This window comes from Vulpes lagopus, chromosome 23 (assembly GCF_018345385.1).
Source record: "Vulpes lagopus strain Blue_001 chromosome 23, ASM1834538v1, whole genome shotgun sequence".
NCBI classification, from domain to species: Eukaryota; Metazoa; Chordata; class Mammalia; order Carnivora; family Canidae; genus Vulpes; species Vulpes lagopus.
The window spans coordinates 20,726,877-20,741,062 of record NC_054846.1 but is presented as its reverse complement, the minus strand read 5'-3'; positions in this window follow the sequence as shown (position 1 = coordinate 20,741,062).

Sequence of the window (14,186 nt, the reverse complement as noted above, 5' to 3'; positions counted from 1 at the left end):
TCACCTGAGTCTCCTTTCTTCCGGAATAAATACATCTCTTTGACTCATTGAGAAGAAAAGCTGTTTCTCCCTAAAACATGTTTATTTCAAAGGGAATAAAAAGCATTATAAGTGTCATAGTCCCTGAGGCCAGATTAGTCTCTAAAAGTTTTAAGTTAGGCAAAATCACCCCATGAAAAGTATCCTGTAGTTCATTTCACAGTGATCTGGGAAGGCCCAGAGTGCTCTATTCCTCAGGCTCGGCCCTTCTGGTTCTTAGCTTGCATCCCCACCACTCAGCACTTAATCACCCTGTGTTTCCTGTGCAGATCTGGTCTTCCCACCAGATTATAAATCTCCTGAGGATACCTTCACTTCTTTTTTTTTTTCAAAGATTTTATTTATTTATTAGCGAGAGACACAGAGAGAGAGAGAGAGACAGAGAGAGAGAGACAGAGACATAGGCAGAAGGAGAAGCAGGCTCCAAGCAGGAAGCCTGATGTGGGACTCGATCCCCTGACTCAGGATTACGTCCTGGGTCAAAGGCAGACACTCAACCACTGAGCCACTCAGGAGTCCCGATATCTTCACTTCTATAATCCCTGACAGACCTAGAACAGCTCCTGAATAATTGCCATAAAGAAAAGATAATCCTATGTATGTAACAGACTAGAGACTCAAGTGTTTCTTGCTGTTGCTAATCTCTCTGGGTTCCCTCAGTCTCCCCGGTTTGGCTTCTGAACTCTGCCATCACCAATGTAATAAATTCCCCTGCATTAAATTCCCTTTGTTGTGAACACTTGAAATGGTTTCTGTTTTCCTTTTTTTAGAAACTGATACATGTATTCATAAAAGTGCTTCAGACACAGATGAGGAGAGAGAACATAGTGGAACTGCAAAGGGACATGATGAGATCTCCCGGAGGAGAACACATTCAGAAATCATTGCCTTGAATCCCAGAGTGATCACAGGAAGATGTAATCAGTGAGATCCTACCTAAATCAGATACAAACTCTTGAATTATTTAGGCAGCTACCGATGGAAAAGGCCATTATACTCAACAGTTGACATTAAGAATCTTCATACCTCACATATGTACTATCAGTTTCTAAAACAAAACAAAACAAAAAACTATCAGCTTCTAGTTTTGTCCAGGAATCTGATTGCTAATGTAAGAGATAGTTCTTTGAACTTGCTTCTTTGCACTCACATTTTTTTTTTTAGATTTTTTTAAGCTAATGTACAATTTCCAAAGGAAGTACAACCTAAAATAGCAGCTACACCTAGTATCTCATCAGAAAAAAACACAGTTTTTCCTATTTGGAGTCCCAAACAGGTCCCTCTGGAGATTAAATCCTATCATCATTCAAAGAAATGAGAAGATAAAAGGAAGAAAAACAACTTGGATGAAATATTTCTTCTGCATTTCCATAATTTGATTTATGTTTGATTTCCATGCAATATCTTTGATGATTAAAACAAACAGTTTTAAAAAGGGAAAGAGGGCCAGGAAGAGGGAGTGAGAAGCCGGGGTAGCTCCTGACTGAAACTCATTCTTCTTGGGGACATGCCCACATCAGAAACTACTTGAGCTCATTCTTATAACTTAATAAGATGTTGTCAGATTCTTTTGACATATTTTTAGCTTTATAATTAAAATTACTTGATGCAAAATCCATGTGCTTCATGTAAATCAATTTATATTATCATAGTGTGTTCTATGATCTGCAGTTACTAAAAGCCATGTGTGCCAGGTATATTGGCAGCAACTCTGGGCTGGAGCTATGAGATGTGGATCTTGGGCTCATGTCTCTAGCTCATAAGGCAGGTGATACTGCATAAGATTCTCAACGTACCAGGACTCAGTTTCCTTATGTAGAAAATGAGAGACTCAACCCTAACAGGTATTGCTATTAGATGTTACTAATCCCAGGATTTGTGTGGATTGCAGATCTGAAATTGGCACATCTTAAGAGTCTGTTAACTACCCCATTTCATTTATTTGTGGTGGCTAAATAATTAGAAAAGAAAGTCTTACTCATTTTTCTCGAGGAGTCTCCCAGCCTCTTCTCCTACCTTCTGGGCTTCTCTATTGTTTTCTCTGATGTGCTCTTGGAATCTCCTTTTTCTGCTCCTTCCATCTGAGCATGGCTCTTTCTTAAGTCCTTTCAGGTTTCCTACAGTTCTCACTCTAAATTTCTACCACACTATCTAATCATTTTCTTTGTGCTGAAGAAGTACACCGTTATGGGGAGGCTACATTCCCTCCAGGACCCTAAATGTTTACTTTCGCTACCAGAACCTGTCGGGAACATTATTTTGTCTTCCACGAACTGTATTCTCAAAGACTGCTCTAGGCACCCTACCTGACAGATAGATACCATATTCTAGCTAGATGCAGGGCATAAATGCCTGATACATACCATCTAAAAAGTGGACAGTTCATGATACAGAAGTGTCAGCCTTAAAAATAAAATAGCCAGTGATTTAACCAGCAAAAATAGTTTATTTGAGAATAGCAGAGGAATTACAATTTGGGACATGCAAGATATGGTGAACCATAGGCAAATCCAAAGAATAAAGGAGAGGGGCTTGCTCTTATAAGGGAAGGAAGGGAGTAGGGAGGGATTATTTTAAACAAAAGTCTATTGGAGGAGAGCAAGAATTCAGGTAGTGGTGGTTTCTCATTGGCTGGGGTGTTGCTAGGCAAAAGGAAAATCTTCCTACTTTTTTCTGGAGTATGTAAAGTAAGCTTCTTCCTGCTGGGGAATGTAAAGTAAGCTGTGATTAATGGTACATGAGTGAGAACTCTCCCTTCCTTGCTCTCTCTGTGTTGAATTAGGTTTTCTTTATTTTCACATTTGCCCCTTTGGATCTAGATCTTTCCTCAAATGCATCAGTACTCAATTATCTGGTTATTTATTTATTAAATGTTTGTCTATGTTCCTTGATGCCAGGAAGGACCTTTCCTGAGAGTTATGTCCCATATTGCAGAGGAGAGCAGGTGGTGATGGAAACTATAGAAGCCACATTTGAACAACAATGAAAGTATAAGGCAGAGCTCTTAGGCATTTTCCACCCTCACATTCATACCTTGTCTAGATTGTATGCATTGGAAATCATCTCAAAGCATTAAGCTAACATCATTCTATTTTTAGTGCATCACTTCTGCAGAGAGTTGACAGGCAACAGGTATGAAGTTTAAAAATAATTATGCAAAACAGAATTAAAAACAACATGTCAAGTCCAAGTTATAGGACAGTTATAAACCATGACTGTAAGACCTGAAAGTAGCCAACTGAACAAAGAATCAGGGAGAGTTGGGCAAAATTTGTTATAATCAGTGTGCTTGTTCCCTGATCTTGTATAATTGGGCTTCTACCTCTCTACTGGCATTTATTCAGATACAACAGGTGGTATTGGCTATTGCATAAATGCCTCCTTCTTGAGCAAGTAGGTAATCAAGGGCTATAAGATTGTCCAAAACTACCTTAGCCAGTGAGTCAAGTGATCATTGTTGGGCTGCTACTGCTTTGGCTGTGAATCTCTTAACAATGGGGAGAGATTTCTGATCATGGACATTCATTGGCACTTACTGTGACCCAAGGGGAAAAGGCTGTCCCTACTGAGGCAAACTCAGAGTCATGTGTGACTCCTGGAAGTTGCTGTTTAAGATAGCCATGGAGGCTTAATGGGATGAACCAATGGGAGGACAAATGGAAAGCTTCTAAGTTGTTATGGATATCAAAAGGGACAGTTAAATGTCCTAATAAACATTGACCTCCAATTCACCAACTATCTAACATTCATATGCCCATGAAAATACCATCCACCACAGACAAAAAAGAAGCCAGGTGGAGCACAGAGGCTCTAGATAAGGTCTGGTCATTGAAAGATCCATTAGCTGAAATGTCCTGATTGACCTTTTAAGCAAAGGGTCAGAGGAATTGGAACAACATTCTGTGAGGTACCATCCACTCCTAAAGAGGCCTTTTTTAAAAGCCTTGAAGAAAGGAGTTAACCTTTTGCATCTCCCTTGGGTGCAGGGGGACAGATCATATTTAAATAAGGAAAAAAAAACATGGGGAACTGAATAGCATACGATTTTCAAAAGTGGAAGTGTTTAGTTGAGATAGTACAGTATGGAAACACCTGGCTCTAATATCCTAAGCCAATAGTTTACACTAGTAATCTCGCAGGTATAATTGACGTGGCAAGGGGAACTAAAGAGATTGTTACAGGTTAAGACCAAGAGGAATCAGATATCATGAACATATCCAACCATCAGAAAGGTACCCCTCTCCTTTCTTTTCTTCTCTCTTTTCTTTCAGCAGGCTCCACACCCAGCATAGAGCCCAATGTGGGGCTTGAACTAACGACCCTGAGATCAAGACCTGAGCTAAGACCAAGTCAGACACCCAACTGACTGAGCCACCCAGGTGCTCCAAGGTTTTCCCCTTTTGCAACAGATTGGGAAAAGTGAATAAAAGCATTGTCTTAAAGAAAGAGAAAAATAAGGTAAACAGGGAAAAGATATACAGGTCTGAAGAAAAAAAAAAAAAAAGCTAACTTAAAAAAGGTATAAAAGTCTAGTCCAGTCACCTTGGGAAAGCTGTCTGCTTCAGCTGTCATCTGCTCCAATTCCTGGTAAGTCCCTTTCAGGGAGGGAGTCTTTCTGAAGGCATCCTTTCCAGTGATGAAATCTTCATCATACTCTTTAGATTATGATGTCTGATGTTTTTGTTTCCTGGGAGTGCACTTTGGAAAGACTACTCTACTAAAGTACAGTTATTTCCAACAGAAGCAGTTGGATTTAACCACACTGAAACTACCCCCTTTTATCAGTTGTGGATTAAAGTAAACTGGATGCAGTGGGCATCCTGGGAGTATCTCAAAAGAAGAGAGGATACGGGTTCCAAAAGAAGGAGATCTAAGTTTCAGAAGAAGCAATGGTGGTGCTTTTAGCCAGGGTATTTGAAGAGTTTCTACAAATCTGTCAATTAAGTTTTCATAATGCCATTAGTCTTGGAAGCTGAGGGTGATAAGCTCAGTGAAAATGCTGTAGAACTGGCCAAACAGCGCAAACTTGTCAAAGTACCTGGCCAGTCAAGTGGGTTCCCCAATCACCATGTAGTTCAAAAGTTGGGGGGTGGTTCTCCAAGTATGAAGGATCCTTTCTAATAGAATTTTAGCCGTGGAGAAAGCAGTAGCCTGTCCACAAGGAGAACAGGCTCTTATCAAACTTATGCAAATAGTTTTATTACCATGAAAATAAGAATACTCATTGAGTTCTAGAATTCTTGAGGTATCAGATAGGGAGAAAAAGTCATTGTTTTATGTATGTTCACAAAGATCTATTTTACCAAATTGCTGTAATTCACAGATAGTTTGAGAAAAGTTTCCTTTAATTCAATTCAGTGGTATGAAATTACTAGAGGTCTGTATTCAAAAGAACTTGTCAGAGTCCTTTTTATGAATTTCTCTGAAGGAGAAACACATTTGGTTTTGTTGTTGTTGTAAAGATTTATTTTAGAGAGAAAAAGAGAGTGTGAGGGGAGGGGCAGAAGGAGACTCAAGCAGACTCTCCCCTCTGAGCTCAGAGTCCAACCTGGGGCTCAGTCCCAGGAGCCATAAGATAATGATCTGAGCAAAAACCAAGAGTCTGACACTCAGGCACCCCAAGATGAAACACATTTGTAAAAGCATTGAGTAAAGCAATAACTGCCTATAAATGGCAAAAGGTTTATTTTTCTTATTTTTGTGACATACATTTTTAAATGATGACTGATAACATTATTTCAGGACATGTTGAGAATTTTAGAAATTGTATATAATTTGTGGGACACTTACATGAACACATGCCTATAAAAATATAAGGTAAAGAAGGTTTAGTGTTACTTTTGACAATATTTCCCATGTAATTTAACATATCAAATAAGCCTCATTGGTTTAACATCTCCTTTTTTATAAGGAAAGAGAATGAATCCTTTGAGATGTTCTAAGGGTCCTCTGAAAAAAAAACCAACCTAGTCCCTATAGTCTAAAAGACTTGGAATTTGGTTTGGGGAAGTTTGTGAAATATATCAAAATGTTTTGCACAGTTGACCAAATAGGATCACAGGAAATTATAAAACAATATTTAATTATTCATTTAACCAAAGTGCCCAAAAGATTTCAAAGACAAGTAAAGGTGGCATGACAGCAAAAGCCTTAGTTCATTTTATAATCGTAGTACAATTAACATGTGGTGCTATATTAATTTCAGGTGTACAACATAATGATTCAACATTTCTATGCATCACTCGGTGCTCATGGAGGGAAGTGTACTCTTAATCCCCTTCACCTGTTTTGCCCATCCCTCCCCTCTGGCAACCACCAGTTTATTTTCTGTATTTAAGAATCTGGGGGTTTTGTCTGTTTGCTCTTTTAATAGAGAAAACTCAGCTTTTCTAAGTAATCAATGACCCGATAAAGAAAAAACACAGAATCTCTGTTTGCTAGACAAATTACATTAAAGATAAATAAACTTTGTTTACAATTTCTTATTAAGAGACGAATAATCCAAACAAATCCACAACAAAAAGTCATCCTTTTAACAGAGAGAAATTCTAATTTTGCATGAATGTATTCTAATATTAAAGCTGATTTTTAAATAAGTTCATTTTAATCTTAGCCAGCTTGACCACATATTAAAAAATTTTTTTAAAGTTGTCTATTCCGCAAACTTTCTAGAACTTACTATTCTCTTACTGACAATGCACATCTTACTTTCTTTGCCTCCTTCTCATATATGGTCATTCTCTTCCCTCCTTATTGTTCCTACGAGTTTATTTTTACATAGATTAACTAGAATTCTTAACCATTAGAATCCTTAATTCATAGTGAAAATTAAGAAGTAAGCAATTGTGAACTGACAGATTTATAAATACATTTTATGATATCTAGAAGCATATGCCCTTTTGAATAGTACAGTCTTTCGGTGTGGCACAAGACATGATTATTTGCAGTCCCAAATTTAACTTTAATTTCTCTGTAATAAGAAGCCAAAAGTAGATAAACCTCTGTTCAGTGACTAATGTTTTAGTGTTTTATCTTCCTTGGAAAATGATCCAGATATTTAATGAAATTCCAACGTTTAATTTAACTTAGCAGAACTCGACAGTTTCAAGTTACCAAAAAGATTTGTGGAAGCTACTTTTTTAACTACACATACCATAAAACATAATTATGGCATCTAAAAACTCTTATCCCATTTTTATCTCTCTTAATCATTCGTTCCCAACAATTATGTTTACATTACTCACAAAAACGTTATGAGACATTAGGCAAAGTTAGTCATCATCTCAAGTGGATTTTCTTGCTAACAAGTTTTGTAACAGAACATGAATTTATTTGACTAGTAAACCCAGGTGGAATCAGTTATTTATTGGCATTGTATTTAATGCTGTTAACTCTGAAGACATGCCTATTTTTATTTAGGCAACAACTTAAAAGGAGCTTTTATTTATCGAAGATGATCTCAGCTCATGTGAACTCAAAAAATATTTGGGTTTGTTAATTTACATAAGTGCTTATTTTTCTTTTAAGCTAATTAAATAGGGCTCTTTACAAATTAATTTTGCCAATATGATCTACAGGTAGAAAAATACCACATATCCATAACATACATAACATACAAATAGGCCCAGAGACCCTATACCTTTTGTTTAAAACATTTTAGCCATGTCTCAGTATGTTGGATTTGGGCTTACCTTAGTGGCCTCATTCTAACTAGATGACCTCTGTAAAAGGTTGTATCTCCAAATAAGGACACATTCTGAAGTGCTGAGGTTCGAACTCTAACATAGGAATTTTGTGAGGGAGACACAATTCAACTCATAATGCATGCTCCAGAAATGGCACCACACTTACTGAGGCCCTGTTTCCATTGTCTTACAGGTAGGTGCTTCTCAAGCTCCCCTGTGCCTCTAGTCACTTGGGGACTTTACTAAAGTACAATTTTGATTCAGTAGATCCAGGGTGAGGCCTGAGATTTCATGTCTCTAATAAATCCCAGGCCAGGTCACACTTTGATTTTTTTTTTTTTTTTTTTTTAATTTATGATAGTCACAGAGAGAGAGAGAGAGGCAGAGACACAGGCAGAAGGAGAAGCAGGCTCCATGCACCGGGAGCCCGATGTGGGACTCGATCCTGGGTCTCCAGGATTGCGCCCTGGGCCAAAGGCAGGCGCCAAACCGCTGTGCCACCCAGGGATCCCCAGGTCACACTTTGAATGGCAAGAATCCAAAGCATGGTCCATAGGCTGTTTTTACTCTAAGGACAGAAGAGTATCACTGTCCTCGATGGAAACATGGCTCTGTCTCCAAAAGGGAAAGAAGCAAATGTCTTACATCTTAATACCAGGCTTGTGCTTAATGGAGTAGAATGTGCACCAGAGCACAGAGTAAATATTCATGCGTGGCAGTCAGTCATTCCCACGATGTGGAGCTGGGGCTGCCCGCTGTTGTTACTACAGTTACTGTTTTCATTTTCGGCATTGTAATCGCACAAACAAGTACAATATTTTCATGTATGCTGGAATTCATCTATCTGTTCAAAATAAACTTAAACTGGGCTGCTGAGGCTATATGTCCCATAAATAAAATCTATGTTAGTTTAAAGCTGTGGAAAGTGTGCCAAGATAGTATGTAATAATAACAGGAAACTGTGAAAGACTCCTATCAAGAGAAAAAACCTTAAAAAGGAAAATATCACTATGAATAAAAATATTTAAATGAAGATATAGACTTGAAAAAATAGAAAATAACTTCTGTGTTATATTGAGTTTTCAGAGATAAAGTTTTATACCTTTATCATAACACCAAGATATAATCATGTTACTTAGAGTTATAAACATATCTAGAATTATGTCAAAATGCCTTGGAAGCAACTTTTAACATTGTTCACTGAAGAATAATACTATCTGATTCAAATGTTTATGCACTTTTTAGCACAGGTCTGTCCACTAGAACTTTCTGTGATGACAAAAATGTATTAGGTCTGCACTGCCTGTTATAGTAGCCACTAGCCAGTTACATGTGGCTATGGATCCCTTGAAATGTGGCTGATGTGACTGAGGAACTGAATGTTTAATTTTATTTAGTTTTAATTAAATTTGAATTTAAGTTACCAATATGAAATAGAATGTCTTTTTATATTGGCTACTTCAAAAGCTAGAACTAAAGGTAATTCAGACAGGTTAGTTTAAATGTTTTGGTGATGTGTTTGTTTCATAATCCCTTACATATATATTATTCACATTGAAATGTTTCATATTCCCTGTAACTTTGTTCTGTTTTGACCCTGTAGCTTATTCGAAATAGCATACTGTACTATTGCAGTACCAAAGAGTACTGTATACTCTTCGCTCTGAGATTTTTTACATTGGCTTTGGACCAAAACCAATAAAATTTTTAACTCTAGGTATAGTTTTATAGTACAGTTAACCATTATGCATGTGTGGAAACTATGCACTGTAATAATGTGTATGCACATCTCTGAGTATAAACAAGTGAAGAAGTAGCACCACACACACAGAGTGCTGGTGGACAGACACTTGTCATGTGCCAAACTTCCCAAAGTACAGACAGAGGAACCAGGGTCATGAGAGTATAACTGTGTGCTTTTATTTTGGGTTGTATAAAATTCTCCTGGAAAAGAAGAATTTTGGAGCAATAATCAACATTTAGAGAGAGAAAATCAAATCCGTTAGGCTGCCTGTAAGATTCAGTTCTAACAATTTTACCACATGCAACCTGATGTGCCTGTGAGGCATGAGCCTGTGAGGCTCCAATATTGTACAGACTGACTTCAGAGCCCATAGACATAACCTCTGTGCTCTCCCGTCTCACAAAGAAAGTATATTAAATGTGTACAGAACTTTAACTTAATTCTCTGTTCTTCTATTTTCATTATTTAACAGAGTCACAGTTTATTTCATCATGCAAGCCCTGCAGGGCCACTATGTAAGGTATGGCCAAGCAGAGGGTCTGGGACCCAAAGGAAGTGGGAAGTGAAGTGAAGAAAAGATCTTTTCCTAAATGAAAATAGACACAAAAGGCACAAGACGGTAGCAATTCAGCTAAAACAAGTGGAAATAAGTGGGAGTGAAAATAATAATACCTAATCCTTACATAATGCTATGTGCCAGGCACTTGTTCTAAGTACCACAAGACCATGAAGTCTGAGAATTTCACTCTCCTTAGAAGCTAACAAGTTAGCCTGCCACACTTTCATGAATGCTGGCAGGAGACACGACACTCCTGGCTCAGAGACAAAGGACAGTTTATTACTCAAAACGATAGCCATAACCAGCATCTAGTTTTCTGAGCTCCCAATTTTATAAAATAACACAGGAAGGGCCAGGTGGTACTTGCACACGCAGTGGGTTGAGTTGCAGAAAAGGAACTTTGAGTTTAGGAATGCCAACTCTTTATGATGGACAGTAGGCAAACCTACCTGATCATTTTGTTAGAGGGAGAAGCCACCCCTGTTCTCCAAGGCTGTTTGCTACATAAGCATCCTTGAAAAGAACGTTAGGAACAAAGGCTTTCGGGCCTTCTGCTTTACAAGATGTGCAGAAACATGGAAGACCCATGAAGGATTGTCGCCCAATGAACACTTCACAAATATTTTTAATTCACTTAAACTTCACAACAGCCGTGCGAGGTCGGTGTTCTCACGCCATTTCACAAATGAGGAAATAGAGGAACACAATGTTCCCACAGCTATTAAATGGCAGAATGAGAATTTGAAGTCAACAATTGGGCTCCAGGAGCCGCATTGTCCAACAGGACCATTATGTGAGCCCTGTGTATCACCTAACATGTTCTAGTAGCCACAGTTAAAAAGTAAAATAAGAAACAAGTGAAACTATTTTTAATAATATATTTTATGTAACGCCATGTACCCAGGATATGATTTCAACATGTAATCGATATATAAATTATTCATGAAATAGTTTATATTCTTTTTTACACTTAGTCTTTGAAAACTAGTGTGCACTCTACACGTATAATACATTGTAATTCAGACATAAAATTTTTATCAAAACTACTTGAAAGTTGAAAAAGTAGATTCATGTACCCAATTTGTGGCAAGTAGACTTAAAAGCTTCCAATAACTGAATCAAGTCTTGGTTTTTGAAGGTATACTAATCAGGATGAAACAATTTAAACATTCATTTCTTCAGTCACAGTAGCCACATTCCAAGTGCTCATCAGCTAATGAGCAACACAGTGGCTCCCATATTGTACAGACTGACTTTAGAGCCCATAGACATAACCTCTGTGCTCTCCCGCCTCACAAAGTATATTAAATGTGTACAGAACTTTAACTTAATTCTCTGTTCTTCTATTTTCATTATTTAACAGAGTCACAGTTTATTTCATCATGCAAGCCCTGCAGGGCCATTGGGAGAAGCAAAGAGAGGGTAGTGCAGTGGGGAAGCTCAGAGCACAGGCTCTGGTCAGACGGCTCAGCCCGACCCATCACTTCTCAGCACTTCTCGGGTGACAATCAACATATTTCCTGACCTCCTGAAGCCCCAATTTATCCTTAAGGTAGGGCAATGACACCTCTGAGGATTAAATGAAGCCATTCACATAAAGGGCCTGGCCCAGTGCTTGGCACATAATTCATTCTAAATAAATGTCAGTCATTGTTTGGTAACTAGAGAAAATTTAACATGCCACCAAAAATGTTTAATAGTATACCTCATTTTACGATGCCCATTTGCTTCCTGGAGAGAGGCCTTGTCCCCTCAGCCACGTGGCCCAATGTCACCCTCTAGTGCCAGAAACCTTGCACAGCAGACAGCACATACCAAACCTCCAGAACACCAAACCTCAGAAAGGATGCCTTCATTACTTCAACTTCAGATGCTGGTTGGCTCCAGGTCCCCCAGGCCCCGGCCCTGTTCAACAGTATGCTGGCTTTTAGGCCAGTGCTTCTCAAACTTTAATGTCCTTTCTTACCACTTGCCAGCTAGTCTTGTGAAGAACAGTTGACTCACTAAGTATGAAGTGGAACCTGAGAGTCTATGTTTCTTTAAAAAAAAAAAAAAAGATTTTATTTATTTATCCATGAGAGACACAGAGAGAAAGAAAGAGGCAGAGACACAGGCAGAGGGAGAAGCAGGCTCCATGCAGGGAGCCCGACATGGGACTCAATCCTGGGTCTCCAGGATCATGCCCTGAAGGTGGCGCTGAACCGCTGAGCCACCTGGCTCAAACAGAATCTGTTTCTAAGCAGATTCTGATTCCAACGTTGCTGCCCCATAAACTCCTCTTTGTGTAGCAACATTTCTGGAAATTCTATTTCACATTCCAACTTTTTTCAAAAGTAACCTCCAAAGTGTTCGACTAAAAAACTACAGGAATAAACTAAAAATTGTCTTCTTCTCCTGTAGGCCTGTGCAAGGGGAAAAGCCTTAAATGAATACGGAAGCTGAGAGACACCTGAATTTTAAGGATGGCTTCTAAGAACTATGCTCCTAGCAAGAGAAGATGGGGGTGGATGGACCCCAGGGCAATGCTTATTCTATTCCTTTGACTTCAGAATGTAATTCAAGATCATGTATTATTCTAACTGGAAATCTATGAATTAATGATGACTAAATGAGTTACTCTGTGTTCATAGTTCGAGGCCCAGGGTAACTTGGAGTAGATAATGACATAGTGCTGGGATCACTGGACCAGCAGTGGAAATTAAGTCAGAAGTCACTGACCAGTGGTCTTCCCAGTGCCATATTCAAGAGACACTGGAAGGTTAACATTTGGAAGATGTCATGATCTCTTGTTATTTCATATTTGGTAAAATAGATATAAGGATAGCTGCTATATTTCTGCAAATGTTAAATAAGGTAACATTGTGAAAGTGTCTCAAAAATAGTGTTCCACACATATAGATGTAATTCATTTGAAGTCTGACAGACAAAATTGGCCATTATCTCTTTGGCATTATAGACAAACCGTTTGGTTCTTCTGTCTGGTAAGGAGAAAAGGGGGAAGGGAGATTGGGGTTTCCTTAAATGTGTCTATTTCTTTGAAAACCTTATTAGGGTTACAATGACTTAATTACTACAAATTTCTAGGTATTTGTGTTGCCTCCCACAAGTGACTGCCAAATTCATGATAATATTTATTCTCATCTTGTTTTTAAACATTTATTTCCGATGATGAGTTTAATACACCATGATACAGTCATATTTTGTTGGTAAGTTTGCTCATTGTCTAGCCAGACTCACTATGTTACCAACTTTGGTAAAAACAAAGTCCACAGGATTTTTCAAAGGCATGCTGAGTATCAAATATGGCAATCACATGGGGGGCCTATAGCATTTATCTCAAAGTGCCGTGATATCATTCTGGACATGAGTTCACATTTTTTTTAACCTACTTTCAACCCCTGTTCCACCAAAGATATATGTGCAGATTGGCCTCCGTACTTCCTTGTTTCTTCGTAAGAAATGATTTGATTTGTTCCTGTTGGCTTCTTAGAAGCTTGTTTTAAAATGTTTTGCTCCCACTTGTTCCGACTTAGGATCTCATATTAATGTGCTAATTGATCCCATCTACAACATGAGAAATCAACAAAACATTCATATCAATGTAGTATACTTACTACAACATAAAATGAGAAAGAAAAGTTTGATTACCAAAGTTTTAGAAAAAGAACCAAAAACTGTTGTGCCCAAGATTGCGAATCCGAGAAACCACCAAGGAGCCGACACCGATGCAAGTGCATGAGGGTTTATTTACAAGCTCGAGCTTGGGTCCAAGTGTACCCAACGCAGCGGAGCAGGGACTTGGACCCCGAGACTAAGAGGGGTAGCAGCTTTATAGGGGCCAGTGGCCAATGGGATCGTATCATACGCAGAAAGTTGCACAGTCATGTCGGTTCACACGCAGGTGGCCGATTGAATTACATTTTACCCTATAGTATCCATTTGAGCTGGCCTATTATTTTGGCCAGAATCTGCGGGCAGTTTTGGTGGGCACAAGGGGGGGTGGTTACATTGTTATGAGCCGATTTCCAATTAGGGTGTGCCCAGCAACTTGACTAGGGTGGGGCAGCGCCTTAAGCAATAAGCAGGTCATGTGGAGGTGATACAGGAGGTGGCAGGTGCAGCACAAAATGGAGTTAGTACTGTTCTGCTTGTCCAGGGG